Raw genomic sequence first — 26,674 nt, 5'->3', positions numbered from 1 at the left:
TGTGTAATATTATTATACTGGCTTGGAGAAAGTAAAAGGAAAAACCCAATTCATCCTGTTATAATCCTTTTAGAAATTTTAACAAATCCAATGGCTTTCAAGTAGTGGAAATATTTCAGAAAGTGCCACCACCACTACTGCTGTTGCTCCAAGCTATATTATCATATACCATAGCATGCATGGAAGCAAAGCTTAACTAAGGTCATTCTAATGAATTTTGAACAGTTACGTGGACCTAATTTGACTTTCTGTCCTGTATGAAAGGCAACCTCTTCATGTTGCAGCACCCAACAGAAAGCCCTGAGTTGTCTTATCAACCTCATCTTCATTTTTCATCAGCTGAAAGAGCTGCAAGTAATGCTCAGTCTGTGAACTTGGTGCACATGGGCTTTTCCCATGTATCGAGAATGAACAATATGGTGGGTGTTTTGTTTTTTTAGCCTGAAAGAAGCTAAAAATGTACTGTCTACACTTTCTGGTTTCATTCTTTCATTTTTCTTACCAGATTTGATTTGCCAGCTATGATAGGATAACTTTTTGCCAAATTCCTTTGATATCCACTCCCTCCTCCCCTGCAGCACAAGAGAGCTGCGAGACTTCAGCAGCATTCCTGGAAGCCCTTGCCCTGCTGTTGGTAGAAAAGACACCTTGAAATCCTGATCTCAGGAATTCCCACCGACTGTGGGTATCTGGGAGCTGGCCTCGAGCCCTCCACATCTTTATTGTAGGAATTCTACCACCGGGAGCTGCTTCAGAATCATAGAATCACAAGGTTGAAAACAACATTCAAGATCATCTAGTCCAACCGTCCTCCCATTACCATTTTTACCACAAGCTACTAAACCATATATCGTAGCTCCTCATCCAGACAATATTATTTTAGACCCAGATCCTTTCTCCCACTGAGTTCTCTACTGGGTACTATGGAAGAGGGTGTGAAGCCTTATTATCTTATAATCATAGAACCTTTAATGTTGGAAAAGACCACTGAGATTATCTAGACCAGCAATCAACACATCACCATGATAAACACGATGCACAGCCTTGCGAAAGAGGTTGGTGTGCCTGAAGCTAGGATAAGTCCTGATGATTTAACATCCTTTCCAGGTATTAATTCTTTCTATTTAGTGTGAATATTCTTTACTTAAAGAAAGTTTAATTGTAAATTGTTGCTCTCAAAGAAATCCGGCACTGGTGAGCTCCAGTTAGTTGGAAATGAGAACTTCTGTTCTGCGTGAAATGAAATACAAAAATAAAATTATCATAGAATTATAGAATCTTTAGAGTTGGAAGAGACCTTTGAAGGTCATCTAGTCCAACTCCCCTGCAATGAACAGGGACATTGAAACATTCCTGAGATTTTTTTTGTTTGTGTGTGTGTGTGTGTGTGTGTGGAATATGTTAATTCATGATAATTAAAACTCTTTATTTTGATAGCGTTCGAGTGTTTCTTATCTAATATCTGCCATACACAGAGAAGGAACTTGAATCAACACTACAAGGTTTAAATTAAGTATTTTCCTTTCTTGGAAAAGTTTGTTGGATTTTTACATTTGTAAATTTTGTTATAAATACTTTGCTTCCATTTTGACTGCATGGCATTGTGATGGAAAACAGAAAAAAAAACACTCTCATCCGTCTACCATAGTTTAATTATGAAAGCAAAATAATAAGTTTCTCTTTATCACTGTTGCATTTGCCATCTTTTCATTTCAGTAAATCCCTTGTTCTTGGGTGAAGCTCCTAACCTTTCCCAGCTATTCAGTTTTCATTCTTGGATCATGCCCTTCTTATGTGTCTCCTTTCTAATGTAAATAACCCTATGCTTTCAACTTCTCTTCAGGTGAGGATTTTTTTCTAAGTTCTTGTCTACGCTTAATTATCTTTTTTATCAGCTCCTCTTTATCTCTGCATTATCCCTTTTGAAAGAAAGTGATCAGAAATGTTACTGCATTCTTGAAATGGTTTTAACGTTGTCAAGTCATTTCATAATTTTATTTTCACCATCACGTTTTTGCATCATATTTGCTGTTTTTTCGCTGCAATTCAATATTATTATTGATGTCTGTGGCATCCATCTCCCTGAAGGGACTTGAAGTGAAAACAATCTAAGGTTCACTAGAGGGGGGAAAAAATTTAGAGCACTGGGAAAATAAAAAAAACACAAAATGGATATTTTTGTTATAGTGGTACCTGATCACACATCTAGCTTACATTTCTCCAAGGGTGAGCCATAGTCACCCTTGATTGCTGGAGGTATTTAGCAGCTTCTGTTTTTGTTTTAAATTCCAAAGCTTTTCCCTGTTTTGCCAACAGGTTTGCAAACCTTTTGACAAACCTATGCCAAGGTTTGCATAACGAATCCAGGTGCACTCTGCATTGCTTTTGATTCTACAGCAAGAGCGGCATGTAGCTGTAATTTTATTCAAGTCCCCAGCACCATTCTGTTTAAATTGCTCTGCATTTGTGTGCTAGCTTTTTGCAGTTCACCTGTCTGCACATTCTTCAGGGCATACTGAATATTGCCAGGCTGCTAGGATGCTTAATGAATTCTTATCAAAATGTGATTGTCTTCCACTGTCTCATAGGAAATTGCAGCAAGACTGAAAGTAGTGTGTTAAGGCACCTGTATGTGAGATGTGTAAAAGTTTTGCTTAAATGTTCAGTTCTGTTAGGAATCTGGGGAGAAGAAAGGTTATGAACAATGCACTGCTCTGCCCATTTGGTCCCTATAAATCCTCCTAGGCCTTTACCTTTTAAGATGTTTGAGGTGTCTTATGATTTGCACAGCAGAACTACCAGCACCTGTATTTGAGTCAATACAGCCAGCCAGTAAAAATAACCCTCATTCTACCCCTGAGTAGTCCCAAATGAACAGCATAATAGATTTTTCTTTTTTCTTTTTTTTTAGTATTGTTTACAATCTGGTACACTGGATCTTTGAGGACATACGCAGCAGATGCATGATGTACCCTTTGGTAGTAATGGGGTTTCTGAATTTGGTAGTTACTACACCTTTTTGTCTGTTCAGTGCTCAAGTTCACAGTCAGCATCCAGTGAGGTCAGTTTGCAGAGACAACATTACAAGTTCTTGTGAATAAACTTCTATGTTACAGACATGACCCATCTTAAATTACTCCTCTGGATTCATTTCAGTAAGTATTAACTTCAGTGGACTTTAGCTCAATATGTACCATTGTCAATCATTGTCAATGATATGTATCATTGAATCATTAAGTTTGGAAAAAAGTTCTAAGCTCATCCAGTCCTACCATCCAATATTGCCTTCTAACCACATCCCTGAGTACCACATCTCCACAATTCTTGAACGCTTCCAGGGACAGTGACTCCACCACCTCCTGTGGTGCAGCCTGTGCCAGTGCACCACCACTCTTTCTGGGAATAACTATCTTCTAGTATCCAACCTGAACTTTCTCTGGCATTGCTGCACGGTGTTTTGGCTTCCTTTTCTGGACTGACGGAAGAGAGTTGCAAATCAACTCAGACATTCATCAATGGACATTTCTCGTTTCCAGAATGAGCATGAATAGCTTTAGGTGTGAATACTTGGATTATTTTCGTTCTCAGAGCCCTTTGCTACTTTCTGTTTGCATTCAGGTTATTCAATGAGATGGTTTTTTATTTCTTACCAGCTCTGCTAAGGTATAGCCACCCTGATTCTTTCCTATGTATTCTGTGGCTTTTTGAGTGACCCCTTTTCTTTAAATAATGAATACTTCCCCCCTCAATCAGGGACTTGTCTGGGATTAAACACAGTGTCAGACCAGCACCTAAAATGTCTACTGTTAACTATTAAGTCCTCAGAGCTGTCCAAAGAATTACATGGCAGCACATATCCCCCACTTCTAAACAGCAACAAATGTTGAGCAAGAAAGATTTGAGAGAGCTAAATTATCTTGTTAAATTAACTGGAACATTTTAATTTTTACTAGAGTTGAGTGAGCTTGAGTAAATATGACGAATTGGAAGCTCACTTCATTTAGCAGACATCAAACACACGCAGAATGTTGCCCAATTTAATTTAGCCCTGCCAAGCCAGGAAAATGCTTGTGTAACATCAGTGAACAAGAAAAGAGCTAAAATTTACTCTCAGTTGAGAATGCCTGCATAAATTCTCTTGACATAAGCTGAGGTTGTATATGTATGTATGTATATATATATTTCATAAAGCTTCCCTAAGGGAAGATCCTCCAAATACCTGCAACCAGAGAGAATTTATGCTCCTATGAGTTATTCCCAATGAAGTCAATAATAGCATTCCCTATTGTTCTAAATGGAATATGTAAACTCCTGTCTGACGCCCCGAGGTTTATCTCCTTTCCCTGTACTGTCTCTTATCAAACACATACCAGCACAGTCACTTGTTCAGTCATGCTCAGTGTAGTGGCTGTTTCTTTCTTTCTTTCTTTCTTTCTTTCTTTCTTTTTTTTTTTGGGCTTTATACCTTGAGCTTAATGGGCACATTTTGTGAAGAGTGAGCCAACCAGGTAAATAGCTGCTACTATGGAGCTTAAAAGCTACAGTTCTCAAATTAGGAGATGCTTTTTGTCAAATAGGCCTCTGTAGCTCTAATATTAGTAACAAAACAAGGGCTTTTCAGACAAGAAAAAAATCTTTAGTCTGACTCTGTATCACACTTAACTCTGTTGCCTTGTCAAATATGTCAATGTTCATATTATACAGCAGCATTCATCTGTGGATGCAAAATTGCTTTACAAATATTACCTCTTGAATAGTTTTAATTTATACTTAACAACCGGTTCTACAAGATACTACTCAAGAAGAATCATGGTGAACTATTTTAAAAGTTTGTATAAATAAATTATAGTGATTTATTTGCTTTCCTGTTGCTCCTTAGAAGAGTGAGCTCCAGAATAATGCTATCAAAGCATGCTTCGAACAGCTTTTTCTCTGTTCTAATGTCATGTCCACACACGTGTCCACAAAAATTTACATGTTTGTTCTGTTCCAGTTTCAGCTTCTCTACTGCTGTACTTGGTAAGCATCCTCTAGTAGAGCAACAGGAATGAAGAATGCAGGAGCTGGATAATGCTGAAGTCGGGGCATTATGATCTTGTATGCATTCAGTAGGCAAAAAAAGTCATCCCTTTTCTCCAACTTGTTTATGAAGTTTTATTACTTTTTATATGTTTTAAAAACATGAGCTAAAAACATTACTGAAAGAGTTTCTTGCCTTGGGGATATGCAACTTCTGCCTGTGTTTTAAGGCACTTTTATTGAATTTTTAAGCAAATTTGTTTTGAGCACATCTTCCATTTTATGTTTTCTGAGGACAATGCTGTAAGTTTGCATGGAGAAGGGAGATGTCACAGACACATACTGTGAGTTTTGAAGTGCTCTAGGATGGCTCACACCATTACCTGTCCGGAACCAAATAATAACAAATTCCTTACCTGCCAGCTGATAGCAAACTGGACTTTAGTCATTTGTTACCTTAGTTTATCAGTTAGCTTATTAGTTATCAACTATTAGATTTTGTGAACATCCCTTTTGCTCAGTATGCATGTAAGAAAAGTTATAATTCTTGTATTAACAGAAGGAAACAGTGAGGCAAAGAGAGATGAAGTTTCAGGGAAGCTGTCTTTGGTGCTTCTGTTCTTGTGTTCCTGATGGAAGTGTTCTGGGTCTTGAATATCAGAGTGGGCACGGACTCACAGACCTGATCTGGTGTATCTGAGAACTGGTGATACTTAGAAAATCAGGATTTTGGAGTCCAAAGCTGACTTCCCATACTGAAACATTTAAATCAGAGGCACTTGGTTTTGTCAGGAAGGTGCACAGAGGCAGCGAGTGGAAAGGAATTTGGACTGTTCACCAAGGAGCAGTTGAGCAGAATTCTGTTGGACCAATGTTAATCTTGACGGTGATTTGGTAAGAGTGCTTTTGTGTAGTGGGAAAGCACAGGGCCTGTGCTTTCATCTTCTGAGACCCAGGTTGCTGTTTTGGACTGGTTTTCTTTTTGGTCTTCTTCAGGGTAGTATTTCTGCAGATAACTGAGTGGTTTAAGAAAGATCCTACTCAGATGCTTAAGCCTAAAATAATTAGATGTGTTTCCAGGGTGATGTTTAAACATTAGTCTTCTATTTTTTGAAAGCAGAGGACCAGAGGACCTGCCCCAATACTCCAGGTTATGCCCTGTCTTATGGACTACTACAGAATCACTAAAACCGTCGCACACAAAGGCACCACGGGACTCCCACCATCACCAGAGCTCTCCTCCTGCCTCTGGCGCTAGCTGTCAGAACCGCTTCAGCTGAAATCAAGGTAAAGAATCAGCAGCACTAAATACTACAGGACAAAGGCATAAACTAGCTTTGTAACCCTGGGCAACCTGGATGTTTGCTGACTGACAGTGTGAATGACAGCGCAGTTGTCAGTCTAAAATATCATCCTCTAATCATTCCAGATGTCACCCGACAAGATGATGGCTACTAAAAAGGGGAATAATTTGGGAAAACTCATAAAGCCCATTATCTCCCGCTGAAACCATTTCTCTTTGCCATTTCTGAAGTCTCTGCAAAATAGATCCAGAATTCCGTATGTAGCATGTGACTGGTTTATTAAGGGAGGGCACTTAGAACTGCACAGAGCACTGCATTGCATTCCTGGGGAAACCCGGCTTCAAGCTATGTCACTTCTTCAGGTCTTGACAGGTGATTCCAATCTGTCCATGTAGCAAAGGAGAAATATTTCACCTGTTCTAAAATACAACAGGAGCAAAAGTCTGTTGATGCAGTTGCTCACATGCACAGCCTAGGAAATCAGACAGAGAGGCATCAAAGTGCAGTTTCTGGCTAGGATTCTTATTAATATTTTTTCCCCTTAATAAAGAAAGAAACATCTGAAGATGTTGTTAAGGCATTTCAATTCTTGCTTCATTTATTCAATTGCATTTTAATTTCAAAATGAAAGCTGGAATCTAATGTTCTGTCTGAAGGCAAGGATATACATAAAGGGAAAATAACAAATAAAAGGAGAGAATCTCTTTCCAAAAGGGTGGCAAAACGTAGCAGTGATGTGGAGGAGGGGAAAGCAAGAAAGGAAGAGAGAAAATTACACCTGGGTCTAAGCCTGATGTTTTGTAGGCATAGCCTGAAAGTCAGAATATAGTTTATTGAGAAAAAACTGTAAGGAACCCTAAACTGATTCATTGTAACCGGCTGTATTAATGACGTGAATTAAATCTGGAAGACTTCTGTTGATCAGTATCTAGAAGGAGATTCCAGCCAGAAAATTCTCTATTTCATTCATATCAACTATCTCAAAGAAATGCAATGAAATAGAACTGCCAAAGTTTGGCAAAGGAGAGGGAAAGTAAATTTAGAGCAACTGTTAAACATCTATGTTGTGTGGCTGTATTGGGCCCAGTTCTGCCATTTGCACTCATACTGGCTAATAACTCCAATTAATTGCAATGAATGCAGTGGAATCACTTAAATAGTAATAAAATTGGGAATAATAAAGGCGCAAGGATGTAGTAACTTGTCTTAATAATTTCAGATTGCTTGCTAATTCTAACACAGGCATTGTTATTATGGGAGGCATGGAAGAATTCAACCTAAGAAAATGTAGATTTTCTTTTTATCAGTTGTATACCCTGAAAATAGTTTGTTTCTGAACTGATAAGTTGCCCTTGCCAAAACTTCACTTTTTTTGTGTGTGTTGGTAGTTACTTTCTCTTCCAAATAGTATCTGGAACATAGCAACAAACATCCAAGGAATTACTTAGGTGTACTTAAAATCATTCGAAACTATGAGCACTGTATAGCTCTATCGAGCCTGAAACATCAGGCTGCTAAGAAGTAAAAATAAACAACAGATGTTGGAAAAAAAATCTGCAGGGAACTAAAAAGCTATTTTACACAGTTGATTATTAAATTTATTGTTTTATTGTGTAAATTTATTTCCACTGCTAGTGGAAATTTTAAAATTACTTCTCTTCCCTCTGATATTTCCACCACTGTTTCTTTTTCTTTTGTTTATATCACTAGAACCGTAGATCTAATTAAACTGTTGTTAAAGGAGCTATAGGGCTGGCTTACATTAGTTGTTGATTTTCTTTTACGAAATTTCAAAGAAATTTGTGGAAATAATGCTGTTAGTTCTCTTTCTCCTTAGAAGGTCATGTCCTTAACCATGAATTTGTTCCTGTTACTATGTCTTTGTGTGCTGTGCTTTGAACAGGCTGATGTGCATACCACTAGGTATACAAATTGCATCTGCCTATGCTTCTGCAGGATCAATTCAGCAGCCTTCTAAACGCAAAGTAAAATGAAAATAATAATAATTTTAAAAATCACAACTGACATAATGATAACTAAAACTACACTGCAGTTAGTTATGCCTTGGGGCTGTGCAGCTCCTAAACTTAGGTAACCTTTAGATCAACTCTTGGTGGCTGAGCAATTGCATGGTGCGTTGTGGTTCCTTCTCTGGAGTTATAAACTTCTCTATGTTGGTCCTTGAGCAAGCACAGTGCAGTGAATGCTATTCTGAAGAATTTCCTCATACTTTTTCTTCTCATTGATAGGCATCTCTATTTTGTCCCCTACTATACTAGTGACAGGTTAGTAAGCATAAAGAGAGGGCCGTGAGAGCGCTACTGGCCTACAGCAACCTCTGCCAAAGGAATATTCAAGCATGTTACGTAGTGGTGGTTGGGAAAGATACAGCCAGGCAGAGAAATCTCCAAACATAAGCTGGGTTCCTCTGCTCTTCCCATGTTCCTGCCCCTGACTGCTGCTGGAGGCAGTACTCTGCTTGAGAGACCTTTGGTCTCATCCAGCCTGGTTGTTCTTATGCTAAAACTTTTATGTGCTTTGATTTTTCTTCTGTTTTCTCTTGATAGGTAGATTTCTAAAGGATAAAAGGGCCGGAAGAAAGTTTCTTATCTCTTTTCACACTTCTGTAGTTCTTATTTTACAGTCTGTTCACTTCCTAGAGGGAGGAAAGAAAATGTAGATGATGAGAACAAATATTGTGGCATCCCTGCCTGGCTGAGGCTGGTAATCTAGCCAGTCACCATCCCAGCCTTACACCAGTGTTTTCCCAATGGTTTCAGCAGCATTTCCTGCAACCTTGGCTGATGGATATCAGAACTGATAGAGAGTTATGAGAAATGAGTTGGTAACCTGCAGTCTGTCTTCATTTTTCCAGGACCTTGGAAATTTTATCCAAATTTCCCATAAAATAAGGTTTCTGTAGAGCATGTTGGAGAGAAAATGTTTTGCAGGTTCTCTGCTAAAAGTCTATTTTAGAGAGTTCTTTTCTGATTCTGAAAATAAATTTGCTATGGAACAATGCTTTCTTATGTTGTATTTATTGTGGGAATTCTCAGAAATGCAAGGAAAGAATTATCGCAGCATTGTAGCTGAAATTCTCCACAGTTGTGTGCTTAGTACTTCCTAGTTCAGGCCCTGTGGCAGCATATTCTTTTCCATTCACTTATTGACTCTGTGAAGCTGAAATTAATCTAATCCTTACTATCTATTTGAATAAAATTAAGTTCAGATCTGACAAAATAATTGCACTTATCCTTATGTTTCTTAATTTTTGCCTATTTGTTTAAGCACAGTGCTCTTCTGTGAAGTTTGGATAGGAACGTACTTGAATGTGTTACTAACCTAAGTCTTAAGAATGGATCCATTGCTATACTCGAGGGTTTTTTTTTTTAACTATTAATTAACTGTTCTTTTTCAGCATTATAGCATTGCAGTCTGTGTTTTAAGAATAAGCAAGTGCTTTGACTATGTGATAGCTCCCATTATATTATATTTTATATTTAAAGGTTAAAGTATGTCTTGATGAAAAAGTATTTGCCTTTATCTGTCCAATGCCATTCTCTCAGTTGCTTCAGATAAGAAAAACGTTTCTATTTTGGCTGCATTTTTTCATTTCTCACCACTAAACTTTGCTGTAGTTTGCACTGTTTGTCACTTCGGTATTATGCATTAAAATCAGGTTTAAATTTTGGCTTATCTTTATATTATTTTACAAGGAGAGGGATTTTACACACTAAAATGCTTTCTGTTAGAACACAGCTTTAAAAAAAAAAAAAGACTAAAGTAACTGAGTCTGTACTTTATGTCTCCTTGAAACACATTCTCTTTAAAAAAGGTTTGTGTAATTTTACATAATTCTTTTGGCAGGAATGTTTATTACCCAGCTGTGTGAAATTATTAACGTACCGCTCAGGCTGCATTTTCAAAGATCAGTAATATATATATATAAAAATCTCCTTGAGGGTCCTTGGTATATACTTTTTTTATTAGAGACCCTCATTCCACTTCAGTAAAGGATGACACAAGATGTTTACTTAAAAAAAGAGTCTTTAACATCCTCCTGAGAATGTTGTGATAGAATGGCATACATTTGGTTACAATTAGTAAGCCAAACAATTTGCCGTTGTTATCTCACTGTGTTTGTCTAGAGCCTGTAAGGAGCTTTCAAAAAATATCCATCTCCATCTTTCAGTTAATTGACTGCATGTTCAGCAGCATTTTTCTGTTTTATAAAACTCCCCGTCCTCTTAGTTTAATCATAGAGATTTGAAACTAAGGCATGTGGTAGAAAGCAAAAGGGAATACTGGCACAGCTAAGCATAAGGATATATTGTACTTCTATAAAGGGTAATATTCCCATGTGTGTGGAAAAATACCAATGTATTACTGCTACTTCTGAGTGCAAGATGTTGTACCCGAGGGCTGAAAGTAATAGTTGCTGGTGTGAAAGTATTCACCAATATCAACTGCAGATGAATGCTCCTGGAGCCAGCTAAAAGCTGAGTTAATCATATTTTAGCTTAATATTTGAACATGACCTCTGTTTGGTATAATAAGTAGTAGTGTTTAAGTTATTCAAACTATATTAGTGATGTAATTAAAAGATTCAAATCTCTATCAGACACCTCTGCTATATATGTAATTTGTTTTTTTTTTTTGGAATTTCACTTTTGTTTTTATATATTAACTAAAATGCATCTTTCTCTGCGGAATATTTTACTTTCTAAACAGATCACGAAAAGTCTTGGCTAAGATAACTATATGCATTTTTAGACTGAAGATGTATCCTGGTAAGTACATCCCATGTTGTCACCAATTGTTTGGTGGTTACATGATTAAGGTAGCTGTAATGTGAATTAATGACCGTGTCACATAAGTTCTCTGTGCAATTATCACCCACTGGAATCACTGCAGTGCTGATTTTTGGCCTGATAACAAGACCTGGTGGTTCTGTGGCTTTAATTTTTTGTTGTTGTTGGGTTTTTTTACACTTTTATTTGGCAAACTGCTGATCACAATTCCTGTAACTGTAGCTTAAAGTTTTCTTTGGTAGCAAAGAAATGCAAAACTTGTAGTGCAGTTCCTCTTGATAAATCTGCCTCCTTGTGAGTCTTCTGCATCCCCTTCCTCATAGGCTGGTAGAGTCACGCTACTTTTTTGAACTTTTGGTAGGATTGGTCAGTATTGAACTGAGTAATTCCCTTTTGAATTAGATCTTAAATAAAGCAATCCTTGATTGAAGAGCAGTTTAAATTCAATTTAGTTCACTACTGAGTTACTTTGTTGGAGTGAACTGGAAGCCATTAGGAATGTTTGTTCAAAGGGTTAACTTAACCTTCCCCAAGGTTGTAACAAACAATGGAAGATCAAAAGCTTTTCCAAACTCTCTCAGCTTTTACAGATTTGAGTCAATGTCTTCCCTCTGTAAAGAAAGCCTGTTCAACATAAACTCAAGATACAAATAATTTTTTTTTTCTCTAATTGTAAACATAATTTGTCTGGTGTTTCAGTTCTTCAGATTTATGCAGTAGCCATGTTTGTCAAAGTATTTGGCACCAGTGACATCATCTTTGTTGAAACGCCGGACAACGTGATGAGTCCCAGATGTTAATGCACACTGAGAGTGAAGAAAGTGTTGATCTTTGAATTTTATTCTAACAACTATGGAGGTAATGAAAAGTGATTTTATTTTCTTCTAGTGTTCGAGTATAAGTTTTTTTATTTGTTTGATATTTGTTTGCATAAACAATCAGTCAGGGACTGAATACTCTGCACATGCGGTACAAGGAGAGACTAAGATGAGAATCCGGGTGAATGCTGAATGAAGGATTTGACTTCATGATTGCACTACTTCCTTTGTGTGGTTTTCTCTATCTTTTACATTTCGCATGAGTAGATTATAATATATGCCAAATATGTGTACTGAGAACCAAATGTGCCTCTAACTGAACTGCCAGGATTTAACGTGTCTTTTGGATAATGGTCATGCATGGTTATGTCAGCACATCATGTTTTCTAATGTACTATAACATGACATGCCCACGTAACCGAGAGTTACGTTTCCTAATGACATATCATTTCTGCAAAACGCAAAAAGGATGTGACTTGCTAAGAATCAGGCTTGGAAATGAAAAAAATATTTTATAATACAATTACTCTGTGCACAGTTTTTCTGTTTCTAAAAGTAGTTTTCATGAAAGTATGTTTTAGGTGCTTCGAGGGGAAAAACAATCGTAACAGTATGTAAGCACTGTTTCCTGTTAACTGCATACATGCTCCAGTGTTTCCTGTTGCATGCATATGGTAAAATAAGCATTAACAAATAATGTCTACCTTGAGCATAATCAACACTGCGTGAGATTGACCTGACCAATATTTTCAAGGAAGATCAGGCCTTACTTTCATATCAGCAATGAATGCTTCCTTATAAGCATTTTGCTTTCTGGATCCTAGTCAGTGTCACAGTGGATTCCCATAGCCACAGTTAAAAGTTTGGCTCGGAAAATGATTATCCAGTTTTAGAAATTGTTTTCTTAATTTACTGAGTAGTTCTTCAGGTCTCATAGATGTTAAGACAAGTTGTACTAAAGCCACAAAGAGGAAGAGAAAAATTACAGCTTTCATATTGGAAGAGTGTATCCTATAAACATGAACAATTAGTTGGATGTATACAACATATGTCACTGCATTCTCTTAAAGAACTTCACATCGGGAAAAAAAAACGCCAAAAACAGGAATGCATCAAAATATTTGTCATTGTTACAGCTCTTCTTAGGAGACCATTCTTCATTTGTTTAGTTGGGGTGAAATTTTTGAAAATACTTGACGTTAGCATGATTATATTTCCATTAAAACAGACTGAGATTTTATCAAATGAAATCAAGGGGAAACACGTTAAACTACAGTTATGTATGCAAAAGTTCCTAGGGCTGTAAATGTGAAGCTGCAGTGAGATGGCATTGATGCTGCTAAGTACGGGGGGGTTATTTTGGAAGTATTTCAATTTCTCTCACATTTCCTTTCAGATTTCTTGGTAATTTGGTAAAATGCTAAAAATGATCAATTTACTTTTTTTTTTTTTTTCTTCTCTTTTTACAGGAGTGCACTCACTTTACATTCTGGGGTTGATGGATGAATACGTGTTTTTTTTACAAGGCATCCTAAAGCTGTTAAACCTCAGAGGTAAGTCTTTCAGATACCCTTACTAAAACCAACTATCTACAAGATTTTGCTAGATTTCATTTTCAAAATACTTATGTCATTTCAGAGTCTAATTCACAGTTCTGAAAGAAGCTTGGATGCTCAGTATATTAGATCTCCCTGACCTTCAAAAGGACATCTAAGCAGTTATGGTCAGACACTGAATGTAAGAGGAGCCCAGTAGGATTTTTTTTTCCGTAGTGCTTCATCACCTCAGTCCCTTTGAAATCACTTTAAACATTTTCCTTCAATTTAAAAAATGGGGCATGGAGTTCTAAATCATATGTGTACTTATGAAAATATTATCTGTAATTTATTTATACCTTGTAACTACCCCAGGAAAAATGTGTGTTGTGGATGGAGTGCTTTAGTAGAAAGTGTGTTCTATGAGTTTAGGGACAAATCTTATTTTTTGTCATTAATGTGTCATTTTAGTCGTTATTTGCTGAGCTGTATCATTAGAAATCTAGGTCACGTAGGCCGTGCTTGAATTACATATCAGATGACCCAAATGTTTAAGGCAAGCTGGTGTAATTCAGCATCATTTTAAGCAATTTATGCCACTGAAGATCAACTCCCTCAAAGTCCTGCATCTTCCTGAGTGGAATTACTTCACCTTCTCAAGTCTTTTCTTACATCTTCTCATATTAGTCAGGACCCCCTGCCTTCCTGTCCCTGGCTTATCTGACTGGCTGGTGCTACTGATGCAATTACTGTCTCCACATAGAGTCTTTTATTAGTTTTAAAACCTGAAACACAAACATACCCGTTATAGATAGTGTGTGGAAATACTGAAGGAGAAAATTGCAGGGACAAAAAAAAGCAGAGAAAACTTTGCGGAAGGGCAAGCAAAAGGTACCTGTTTGTTGCATACATTTGGGATAATACAGTCATGTCATGTAATAAAATACCACACAACGTAATATATTTTTGCACAATTTAGTATTATTTGCTGAACGATTAATATGCATGCAAACAGAGGAGCTAGCTTTGACAGCTGTGTTTTCCACTTTTCTTTTTCACTCTTTTATCCACTTTCTAGCAGACACTCGCTTTCCTTTCTGTTCTTAATGCCAGAAAGCTGTGCTGGTAGAAACCAACAAATGTGTACTAACGTGATTAAAAGTCATATTCGGAGCTATTGATCACACCCCCAACAAGGTCTTGCAGGACCATTGCATTACATGCCAAAATCACCTTACCAGACTCTCCACTAATGCAGCCTTAGTGCAGTGGCTTTTCTTTGGTTTTGTTTAAAGTATGTGGAAAACCATTTGCCAGAAGCCCTGCGTGTGATGTTGAGCACAGGTTTTGCAGCTGTCTGTGTAATTCTGAGAAAGGTGAAAAAGTGATGACTTGTGCTCTATACTACCCGAGTCTGATTTTTTGTGTGTGTGTGTGTGTGTGTGTGTGTGTGTGTAAGGTCACCTTACATTTATAGATCTTCAAGAATTGTCATGAATATTTATGATGGCATAAAAAATCAAGCAGCTGCAAATTGTTTACAATATTTTTAAGGATATGAAACCAGCTTCTACTGTAAAACAAATACATCTGTTAGAATTGAACTAAAACTGACAGCTCTGCTTCTGCTTTTTCTTCTATACAGACCTGAAAGTTGGAAAATTTTTAAATCACTAATGTGTGCCATCAAGATGAAAGGTAAAAGCTGAATAAAAGTACCAAATTAATCATTCTAAGGATTGCACAGAGATACTTTAATCAAATATTAATTTGAAATAGACACAAAATCCACAAAACTTTGTGGATAATTCCAAATTACAGAATTGTAGTCCATCTAAAATATTATCAATTTCTGTTTTTCCTTGCCTTTGGAAAAACAAATGCTTCTGTAGCACAACTGCTCAGTTGTGCATATTTGAAAAAGTGTACATCAGAAATCTACTGCACAATCATGATTTACAGTCTGCCACTGATTTAATAGCTAGCTGGAAAAGTACATCAAGAGAAATAGCAGTATCTTTATTTAGGCAGCAGTAATCAATTCTAAATTTTGGCACTGGTGGTAAGATGGTATTTAGGTTGCATTTATAGCATAAAGACCCCAAAACATTTGGGTCTGTTCAAACTGGAGGAATACTGTGTGTGCTTTAGATGAGACACTCTGTTTCCTGAAATAAATATCTTGCATGAAAGGGAAACCTGTTCATCTGTTAAGACTATGATGATTTTCAAACTTTCCCTTGCCAAGCACTGCCATCAGCAACAGTGGTGACAGCAGCCTCAGCCCGCAGCTCTACGAGGGGTCACAAGTCACATTGCAGACACTTGCGTACCACTTGTGGTATGTGGACTGCAACTTGGGAATGCCTGTGTTGGAGCTCTTAATCCATTTAAATACAACTGTGCTAATAAATAAAGGATCCAATTTAGAGACTACAGTTTCATTTTACCTCTCTTTAGGAGGCTTCATATTTTCTGTATTTCGTTTCTCCAGTTCTTCCTAGCAGGAAGGAATGTTACTTGCACTGTCATTCAGTATTTCATTGAAATACGTTCAACTCAGGAAGTTTAGGATTTCAGGGTATTCCTGAGTTGTGTTTTAAATATAATTCAAAGATCTATATGGAAAGAAGGCATCCTCTGCTTTGCAGAAGTATCTTTCTCAACTGCCATATAGTTTACTCTGCGCAATAAGCTGAACAATAAACTCCCTTTGTTTTCATTCATCCTTTTTTCTTTTTCCTTTTTATTTTTTTCATTTTTTCCTTTTTCCCTTATTTTTTTTCCCCTGCTTGCTTTCTTTTCTTTTTCTTTTCCTTTATTCCTTTTGTTTTTGTGCTGTCCAGTGTTATACGCTGTCACAGAGTATCAGTCCCTGTGCAGCACTGCATTACAATTCAGTGAGGCTCCTACAACCAGCACGCAGGACTTCATCAGAAGGCGAAATGCTATTCTGAGAGGATAATAACAATGAGAAATTCTTTTAATAAGGACCATTTTTAAATGTTAAGGATGACTTGTTTTAATTGAAGGAGAGTAAAGGAACTCCTACCAAGAGTCAAAGAGATCCCCTAGAGCTCTCTGAAGTCTTCAAATTGTCTAGTATAGAAAAGCCCAAGAATAAGCCACGAAGAGAGGTTGTGAACAACATCCAACCATCTTACTATAAATTTAATCTGGTAAGGTTATTGTCATCTGCAGTTGAAAATCTGGCCTTAGCTTAAATAAGATACGTGACCATCCTAGTAACTGCAGGCAAATCGGGAGAGACTAATTTGATGGACCCAACTTGTCCTGGATTTGTGTAAGTAGGGATGGAGAACAATTGCTATTCAAGCCATTCTTTTCAATCTACTATACAATATCCACCTGTTCTGACAGCAGCAGGAACTTATGCCACAAATATAGGCTACTACCGTGACAGCAGCAGGTGTATGGCAGCAACAACTAATCAAATCAGCTGAATCAGAGGTGTGAATCACATTGCACTTCTGCACAATGAAAATGAGCAGAAGGGGAAGAGCTAAATGGCTGTGATTTTTTGTTTTGTTTTATTTTTAAGAACTTGTTTTTAAAAAAGGCTGTACAGTAGGTAAGTGCAAGGAAAGAGTAATGAGGAATTCAAAGGAAAATGACATTTCATCTTTGTTGCAAAGGCCGTGCAGAGAGAGATAGGTACAGGAGACACTGATTTTAATCATTTCAAGAAAGCAAAGTATAGGTTTTGATTTTCCTAAAGAAGCAAATGCAAAAGAACTCTTGTCTGTACCATATGACTCATGATGCTTCTTTACCAGGCTTAAAGAGAATTGAACTTGAGTAATAGCACCATTAGCGCTCTTTACCAGGAGCCAATTCCTGTGGTTTCACTGGGTCCAGCTGCTGATGACTCACAGAGGAAGTGGTGGAGATTAGGTGCACAGGGAAGAAATCAGAACAGTTCAGAAATAAAGCAAATCAACCAAGCATTACCTTTTGTGCACAACAGAACAATGGCTTAACAACTAAGGTTCAAAATGATCCGTCTTATTCCCCTCATTTGTGCTGTTCCTGTTGGAAAGACCACCAGGAAACATGTGAACCACTGTGGAATACACACTGTAATCCATGGAACATCTCAATTAATATTCCCTCTTGACTACAGCTAGAACAATACATAGCATCAAGCAGTTTAATCTCCGGCAATAATGCCTTTTGTAAGATCAAGAGGTCTTTCCCTTGAATTAAGTTTTAAGCAAGGATTTTGAAAATTAGTTAGGTATTCTGCATAATGTATAGTGGTGGCTGCAGGTTCCGTAAGTAGTAGTAGGTAAAATTGCATAGAAATTAGCTGCTTGTCATTAATAATGTTGCCATCAGTCATTTCTCCTTTTGCAAACTGACATTGGGTTCCCTTTAGAAGAGAGTTAATCCTCCGACAGGATTTGTTACGAGATAATGTATCTCAGATTGTATGAAATTTAAAACACTGCCTCTTATATTCAGCTCTGTGCTACAGAAAAATTATGTCCCAGCAGCAAATCATTAAAATACCTAATTTGAAAAGGAAGATGAAAAGGAAGACATTTTTTATTAAATTACTGAAGTACAGTAGTAGTGCTGCTGTTGTCTTACATCACAGACTCGGTCACAGAGTTCAGGCAATGTTTGCTTCAAGGAAAGTGCAATTTTGTGGGGCTGTAACCATTTTGGGGAGGAGTCCTATCTGAGTTTTTATAGATTGATAAAGTAACTTACTGCAAAATCCTAAGACTATTTTGACTAAATTAGACTATTTCTTTTAAAAATATTTAAGAAGAATAATGTACAAAGAACACTGTGGGAAAAGATTATTGCAAGTTCTGCCAGGTCAGCAATTTATCCTTGTTTTTAAGAAGGAATTGGCATAGAATTTAACCTATGTTCCACTTTCTATTTCCTGTAAGAATTGCAGAGGTAAGATCAGCTGGTGATTATACACCGAGATGCATTTTATAAACATTCGCTTTAGTAATTAATGTAAAATGATTCACAATCCTCTCTTCAGAATATTAAGTAATGCACTGTATCTCACATGTTTACCACTAGCCAGCATTTTGAACTGCACAAGGTGACTGTTTGGCACTGGTACATGGCCTCTTCAGCCACACTACTCTTAGCCTTAATTGTGCTTCAGTGTTAGAAATAAGCACTTAACAATATTGGCAGTGAAAAAGTTGCTTCTGCTGGTATTTTCCAGCATGGAAATTCAGTTCATGGGCTGTGAGTTCCCCAGATGCTCAGCTCTATTAGCTGCATTAAGCAATAAAGATTGCTTAATCATAGAATTGTAGAATCGTTGAGGTTGGAAAAGAGCATTAGGACCATCATCTGGTCCAACCATCAACCTCTCCCTATCATGCCCACTAGACCATGTCCCTCATTTGAGTCAGGAGCACACTGCATGCATGGGGTATAGCTGATAAGGGGCTTGGGTGTGGCACAGCCATCAAAAACATGATGGGAAGCCCAGACAAGCATAGGAGGCTACCACGGCTGTCCTGATAAACTGGGATGCTGTGAGCTTTGGAGTGAGGCATCAAATTCCTCATCCCTGCATGAAGCCACACGGTCTTCATGCTCAGAGAAACACGTGGATGGAGAAGGTACTTTCCTCTATTAAAAGTCAGTTATTTTGTGATGAAATATTTCCATTCATCTTATCTACCTTGATTCCTTGGCACTTATGTGAAGATGAAAAGGATGAAACTTTATTCCTAGCAGTATATTAATTATGGATTCTGAAGGGGGGAAAAAAAGGCTAAAATGAAGTTAATATGGATTAGAAATTGTTTATTTGATACTGTTATGTTATCCCTTTAAGATATGTTAATATGAACTGGCTGTCAATACAACATCACTTAGTTGGTTTTCGTCTGGACCTTAGAGCACAACAAAATTATTAGTACATAAATCTCTACTAATTTACTCTAGATTAAGATTCTTTCATCAACATGCACATATAAATTATACCATTAATCATAATGATTTCTTTCAGTATTCATGTGGATGAAATATGTAATTTCATGGGAATCCCACTGTAATTTAGCGTGAATTAATGTCCACTTATTGAAAAGCACTACCTACATTGATATTTCTAGAGGAAAAAAACAACAGTCATGATGCATTTTAAACTAAATGACCCGGGTGATGATAAAAAAACCACCAAAGGAACATCACTGCAGGTAAAAGAAAGTTATCTTAAAGGCAGTTTGTTTCAAAGTTCATTAGACCAGATGGCAGCCTGGCTTCTATGAGCATGGAAAGCACATGTGAGAGAATGAGGGGACTTCTCTGTCCTCTCTGCCCTAGGGAAGAATGGTGTGAATATGCAGAGTGAGAGGAGAACAGGCGCAGAAGTGCATTCCTAAATGCTCAAGAAAGCAGTACAAAGCCATCTGCTGCTTCTTTTTGATGGAGTGTCTGAATGGACATGCCTTCCAATTGGCCTCAACAATAAATTTCACTGAGAGAAGCAGCACTATCCATCCACTTTTCTCTAGGCAGTATTTTAGCAATGGATTACATGTTTGGAGATAGTTGACCCAAAGATTGAGAACCTGTGGATGGGATGACTTGGCCTCAGTTTCTCTGACCTAAGAAATGCAGCTTCCTCCTTAAGAAGTGCTGTGCCCTTTCTGGAGGTGAAGTAGGATATCACTTAATCTAGCTTTCAAATATATAAATGGAACATACATATATACATATGCATGCTTCATAAGTGAGACAGTGAGGGGGAAAAAAGGAACTTCTGACTATAACAAAAGATTCATTAGGAAAAATGAACTAATCAGTGCTCTCCAAGGAGAAATTCATTCTGTTTAGGAGGCCGTACCCTCTGCTGCTGCACATACTTAATATAATTTATATTATTATTTAAATCACTGCGTAAATTTTAGATACTTTTAAAAATCAAGTTAATGGACCATACTTTACTGCTTAGCATCATTTATATCAAGAATTAGTGGCTGTGGAGATAAAATATGTGAAGACAGTGGAGAAAATGCAAACAAGCAAATATCATAAAACTCACGTGTAGCATGGGTATGAAATACAACCACAGAAATGAGCCTTTGGGAAAGTTCAGTGTTGTGTGGTACAGGCTTTAAGCAGCGTGCACTCTGTATTTCAATATAAGGTGTTCTTAAAATGGCTTTAAAGGACAGGTGCACCAACCTCCCAGGGCAGAGCATTTCTTCCACCGGGAAGTGTCCCCCTTTCCTTGCTTTGGATACAAAGACAGGCAAGAATACAGTGCAGCCTTCTCCTAGCCTTAAGTGAAAGTAAAGGCAAATTAGGGAATTCTTGGGGAGAGCACAGACACCTGTAAGGACTGCTTAGGAGCTGAAGAAAGGAGCTTGAGGTGCTTTAAGCAGGGACAAACTAGAAACGAAGAGAGAAAGAAATAGAGAAAGATAATAAGAGCCTGAAAGAGTGAGAGGATTCTGGCAGCTGAGATAAATTCAGGGCCTTCTGCTGTGGGCTCATTAAAAGGCAGAAAATATTCCCTAAAAATGTCTTACCTGTACCAGGCAATAAAACAGCTGTGCATCATTGTTTCCTTCAGGTTAGCTGTGCTGTATTTCATTCCTCTGTGTGCTTGCAGCCGAGAAATGTTGACAGGAAGCCCAGTTTGTGAAGCTTTGACACACAGTCTTTCACAGCCCCCAATTCTTGTCAGTGTCACACTGCAGCTTGCGTCACTGGAGGGAGCATGGTACAGACAGGACAGCACAATGTCACAGCACAGTGCCACAGCAGCCTCAGGGGAGATGAGCATCGAGTGGGCAGCATGCAGGACCAGGGTTAGCACTCACTTATAATTTATTAACTATACTTGTCTAACTTATTTTATGACTGCTCTGATAGAGCATGGATTCAAATCTCAGGAATCTAGGTAGAGAGAGTGCAGTGTAGCCCATGGAGTAGTATGTTATGGAACAAAAGACCTAGAGTAGAGTCTGGGAAGTGTGAGGGGACCGTGGGAGGGGAGGGCTGCGGTGGGAAATGTGTCCCCAGTCTCAATGATCGTGGATCCCAAGGCTGAGCAGTCAGCCTTGTGGAGAGAAGGTGGGAAGGTTTCTTCAGATTTGTGCATTACTTTCTGATCAGTTAACTGCATGCCATTCCATAAAGTGTGGTCTTGAGTGAGAAAAACAGTTTGGAGCTGAGAACTCTTCGTTTTGGCATCTGGTAACTCAGGCCTAAACTCATCTGTCTTTCATATTCCCTCATTTGCAGTCTGTTTTCTTTCTGCCTGGCTTGTAAACTTTCTGCTCAGGGAAAGAAGTTGTGAGTTATTTTCCTCTGGCAAATGAAGCTCCAGGCATGGATCCCTTGCTGCTGCCACAGTGCAAAAGATAAAAAAGTAAGCTGTTATTAGCAGAGACAAACTTGGGCCTCTGGCATCTTACAGCAAGCCCTGACAAAGTAGCTGCAGTGAAAGCCCAATTTTAAATAGAGCAGAATTCATAGGCCACGTATTACCACCTCCTCTTTGCATTCACTAAACTTATGTTCTGCCAAAGGAAGAAAAGCTATTTTACTTGTGTGCTGGCCAAATGATTTCCTCTTGTTGTTTTTTGTTTTTTTTTTCTCTTTGGCAAATGCAAATCATATTTTGTAAGGCTGCATTTTACCATGCAGTTTGTAACCCACAAAGTTACTTAATTCCTGAATACGATGTTGGATAAAATTGTTTTCCTTTCAAAGGAAAAAAAAACAACAACTAAAAATGATGTTTTGGTCTGCTCATTTCAGGTAACAGTAATTATCTAAATGATTACTGTGCTCAAATTATTAGTTGCTACCCAAATGGCTGCCTGCACTGTTAGGTTACCTGGCACTTCTGTATGAGCATTTTTATTGCCTAAACATAAATAATTGTCATTCCTGATGAATTCTCAAACTGCTGCCTCACATGCTCCCTATGCATCATCTGTGTATTACTCAGGCTCTGCAGTTAAACAGGTAGATTGCTCACAGCAACACATTTCATCCATGTCCTTTGGTTTCGGATGCAGTGTGCACCTCCAGCTGTCCAGGAGCTCCTCCATTACCCAGTGTTGTGGTACAGCAAATAGCATTCTGGCTTCAGTGTTCAAGCAGTAGATTAGAGACAGCAGTAGGCAGACAACTTTTGTCTCCAGGGAATATTAGAAATCTAGAGCTAGAAATAGATGGATTAACTGAAATGCAGCCCAACCTCTGATCTACATTATTGCCTCTCTTCTTTATCTCACAAGGGAAGCAGAGATAAAGAGTGATAGACACTGATAATGATGGAAGTCCATGATAATACACCGAAGTGATAAACTTCTTTGTGGCCCTCATTGTGCCCAGTTGTCTTCAGCTGGTTATGAGCTCTAGCCTCAAGCTATTTACACCATGATCAGGCTAGTAATTAGCAAAATGTTTAATATAATATAGAAGCAATTAGGAGGTGATAACATGCAATTAAGATGTGTTTTCAGATTAAAGATTTTATAGTGCTCTCTTTCTTGAAAAGATAAAGTGCCTATCTCAAAATGTCAAACTGCAGTGATTTAATCTGAGTTATTTTCAATTAATATGCATGTATTCTTGCGATGTGTTCACCGTTGTTATTGACATTGATAAATTAAGCTCATCCCAGCAGAATTTATCCTTGAGTCGCTCTATATTTCCTGAATGTCAGTTCTTTATTTGTATTTTTTTATGCCTACAAGCTGTGCATGATCTAACTCTAAGTCCCTTGATTCATCCCTGGGATTACAGTAATGTGTCAGTCTGAGTGGAACAATAATCTGAAAGGGCATTGTTATAAATAGTGTGTTAGAATATAATTGTTTGTCATGTCGTTTCTCCCCTTTAAATCCCTCTGAGTCCTGTTTAAGTAATTTAGACAGCTAGAATGACAAGAGTCTTGAGACCTCACTTATAGAGTTGTCCAACCAGTCTTCAGCCTACTCTGTCTTTTGAGACTGTCTCATCTGTGAAGTAGGAAGTGCAAACAACAGATGAGTTCCGACTACACTGTGGATTTGTTATTAGATTTTACTCAGGCCAATTATAGAACAATGTAAAAGCTCCTGATTCTAATTTTGCCCTGACTAGTCAATAGAAGTGCTTAGACAATAGTTGCTAGGGTATTTCCTGTCATTACTGCGGAAGTTACAATCCCCAAGTATTGCAATTCGTATACTGGTGTTCAGCATCTGAAAGGGAGGATATATTTTTTAAGATTTTTTTTGATACATTTTCTAATTATATGGAAAAAGTATCTGAGGCAGGAAGGACAGGTAATTCTCTGTATGGAGTCAGCTTTTACCAAAAGCAATGAATCATTTCCAAGAAAAAATTACTAGAAATGACATTTTCCTAATAAATCATCCAGTACAGTTTTTGGATCATACAGAACTTTAACTTGTGACATGTTTTTCTGGTCTTCAGTCTGCTCTTTCAGATCTTTTAAACCGTTCCAAGCAATGAGGTGTCCAGACATCAAAGAATTTGCATACAGCACGTTTCAGATGTTTTTTCTTAATTTAACCGTACTTTCCTTCTCTGCTAAATATTTCCACATATGATTAATGCTAACACTTTTAAAATATTTGCATTTATCTTTTCTGTTGCTCTTTCTCGTACTCATTTAGAGATTTTGTTTGTATATGGTTGCAAAAAGGTAAGTTAGCTGGCAGTCATTGCTCAGCAAGACAGATTAGATTTTATTTGGTTTGTGCCAACCACAATTAAACTGTGGAGACCATGGATTTAGTAAAGCTGATGCAGCTCTTCACTTCAGCTTATGCTGACTGACCAGTGGCTGTTAGTGTGCAGTCAGCCAACCCAGTTCTTTTCAGGCCTGTTTGAGCATATTGCCATTTGACAGCCCATGAGTCATTCTTGGTCAAACTGTGCATACTTGATTCTTGCCTATAAATAAATATAGTGTCTCTCAAGTATGTCACTAATGACAGAATGAAATGATGCTCTTGAATGTTATCTGTGAGTGTTTCACTGTCCTGCCCTCCACCTTTGCTTTGCAGGCCTTTTAAAGGATGAGCAAGAACAAACAATGTGATTAAAGGGAGCTGCCAAAAGCTGTACAGGTGTCAGCTGCCACCACTCTTCATTTCATGGATGAAGCTGTCAACTTTTAATTTATAGACAATTTAAGAAGGGGTACGTGAAGGCTTGAAAAGAAGGCTTTCTTTTGTTAAAAGGAAAAAGAGAATTGTTATGAAGAACTTCTGCTGGAATGCACTGGTAAGTAGGCAAATATCTCACTGTCACTGTCCCAACAGGAAATCCCACTCTAGGAGTGAGATTTGTTTTATTCAGATGATTCAACCCATCAGCACTGAGGTCAGATGGAAAGCATTATAATGTAGCTGGCAATTCCCAATAGCCTGGTTTGTTCTGGATCAGCACCAGGGATGTGACGATATGTCCTGGGGGGGGGAGGAGGGGAAGATGATGTCTGCAGAGAGGAGATCGGATGGGATGAATATCCCAGCCTCCCAGCCTGATGCAGCCTGGGTGCTTCAGCCAGCCTCCTGGTGGAGTGGGTCATCTGGACTCCAGCATGTAAGGCTTTGGGTGGGATTCCTTGTATACTGGGAAAGTGATGGGAATGCCAGAATCTGTGGATTTTTACAATGATCATTCCATCTCTCATGCTGAAGCTTGGAAAAGCCTTTCACTTACTTTGTTTCCTTTCCCAAATAAGTAAAGCAGAAATCCAGAGGTGCTAAAGGAGGTAGTAAGTCAGGGTGGATAGGACTAAAAAAAAAAAAAAAAAGAAAAATTATATAAAACACAAAGAAATATATCAGGAACACAAATGTGTTAATGCCACTGGGATATCAACTAAGAGGGGGTATTTCTATTCTGGATTTGCCTCTAGCTACAATTACAAGACCATTTGTATAGTATATTTTTGTTTAAAATTTTTCTTTACAGGCACTCCATCAATGTCATATACAGAGCTTACTGAATTACACCACTCACATATTTAATAACAAATAATCCTTCCAGAAACTATTATGGATTTAAGTGTGATTATAGTAAGAATATCCAATAGCTACTTTAACTTATACGAGTACCAATTTTGCAGAGCTGTAGACTTAATTATACTGTAGCCTAGATATGTATCAGTTTTAGTTGTGCTTCCAACAACTTCTTTTACTTTTGACCAGAAATGATGTGCATTACAAAATTTTCTCAAATGCTGTGTATGACTATTACATTACCCCTGCACAACTGAGAAAGGAAATAATGTTAGGAGTGTACCAAAGTGATTTTCACTTGCTGCTTGTCTGGGTTAATTTCTACCTTAGTGAAATTAGAATCAGTCTCAATACTTCACGCAAAGTTTCTTTCCTATGTGACATAGCAGGAAAATTCTAAATTTCCACTTGATCAGCAGTGTCAGCTGGTAAAAGAAGAGATGGTATTTCTCTTGTGTTTGTTTCTCTGTTTCCGCATTTATGTAATGCACATTTAAGAAAAGAGGAAAACAGATTTTTGCAGAGCTACCTTTGAACCTTAGAGTTGCTTTACAACACTTATTGCATTACTAACAAGCCACAGGTGTACACTACAGGAGCGGGTGAAAATGTAATTGAGGGGTATGATGACAGTTAATTGTCCATAATGTATTTATCCCAAGATGCACTTATGCATCTGTTATATATTTAGGTATTTGTTACTAGTAGCTTTGGTGATACTTAAGCAGAGGGGCATCTATATCTAAAAGACAATAAAAAAGGAAAATGCTATCAAGGGGCTTTAAAGTGGCAAGACAAAGAAAGTTCGTCTCTTTTTCGCTGTCTCTGAAATGAATAGGTCTATTTATTTCAATGGTTTTTTTTTTCCACATATGCCATATTAAGGTTTGAGTACAAAACAATTGACACTGTTTCTGGGTGTGCTATGTGTCTGAATTACATGACTACCTGCAAATATTTTAGTAGCGAGGTATTTTGATATTTGCCTTTCTAGTGTAGTTTCTTCTCTGCTTCAGCTAATTGTTGTTCTACATCAGTTTCGCACAATAGATCTAGGTAGTGTCTATTCACCCACTGACACATAGAGGATTTATGTGTGGGAGTAACGCACAAACTTCCCCTTCTCTTTACTGCCTCCCTCCATGCATGCCTTAAGAATAGATGTGATAGTCATCTACT

At 37.8% G+C, this 26,674-nt stretch overlaps 1 long non-coding RNA gene across 1 annotated transcript; it reads left to right on the top strand.

Moving 5' to 3' along the window:
• The first annotated feature begins 11,052 nt into the window (after positions 1 to 11,052).
• On the top strand, positions 11,053 to 24,746 carry LOC116217043. Its single transcript, XR_004160920.1, has 4 exons — positions 11,053 to 11,113; positions 11,834 to 11,992; positions 13,422 to 13,505; positions 24,533 to 24,746. It is a non-coding gene; the product is annotated as an uncharacterized LOC116217043 (long non-coding RNA).
• Positions 24,747 to 26,674: the final 1,928 nt, after the last annotated feature.

The sequence above is a fragment of the Meleagris gallopavo genome, chromosome 11 (genome assembly GCF_000146605.3).
Source record: "Meleagris gallopavo isolate NT-WF06-2002-E0010 breed Aviagen turkey brand Nicholas breeding stock chromosome 11, Turkey_5.1, whole genome shotgun sequence".
NCBI lineage: Eukaryota > Metazoa > Chordata > Aves > Galliformes > Phasianidae > Meleagris > Meleagris gallopavo.
Note: the sequence above shows the minus strand (reverse complement) of the source record. Positions and strands in the feature narration are given on the sequence as shown.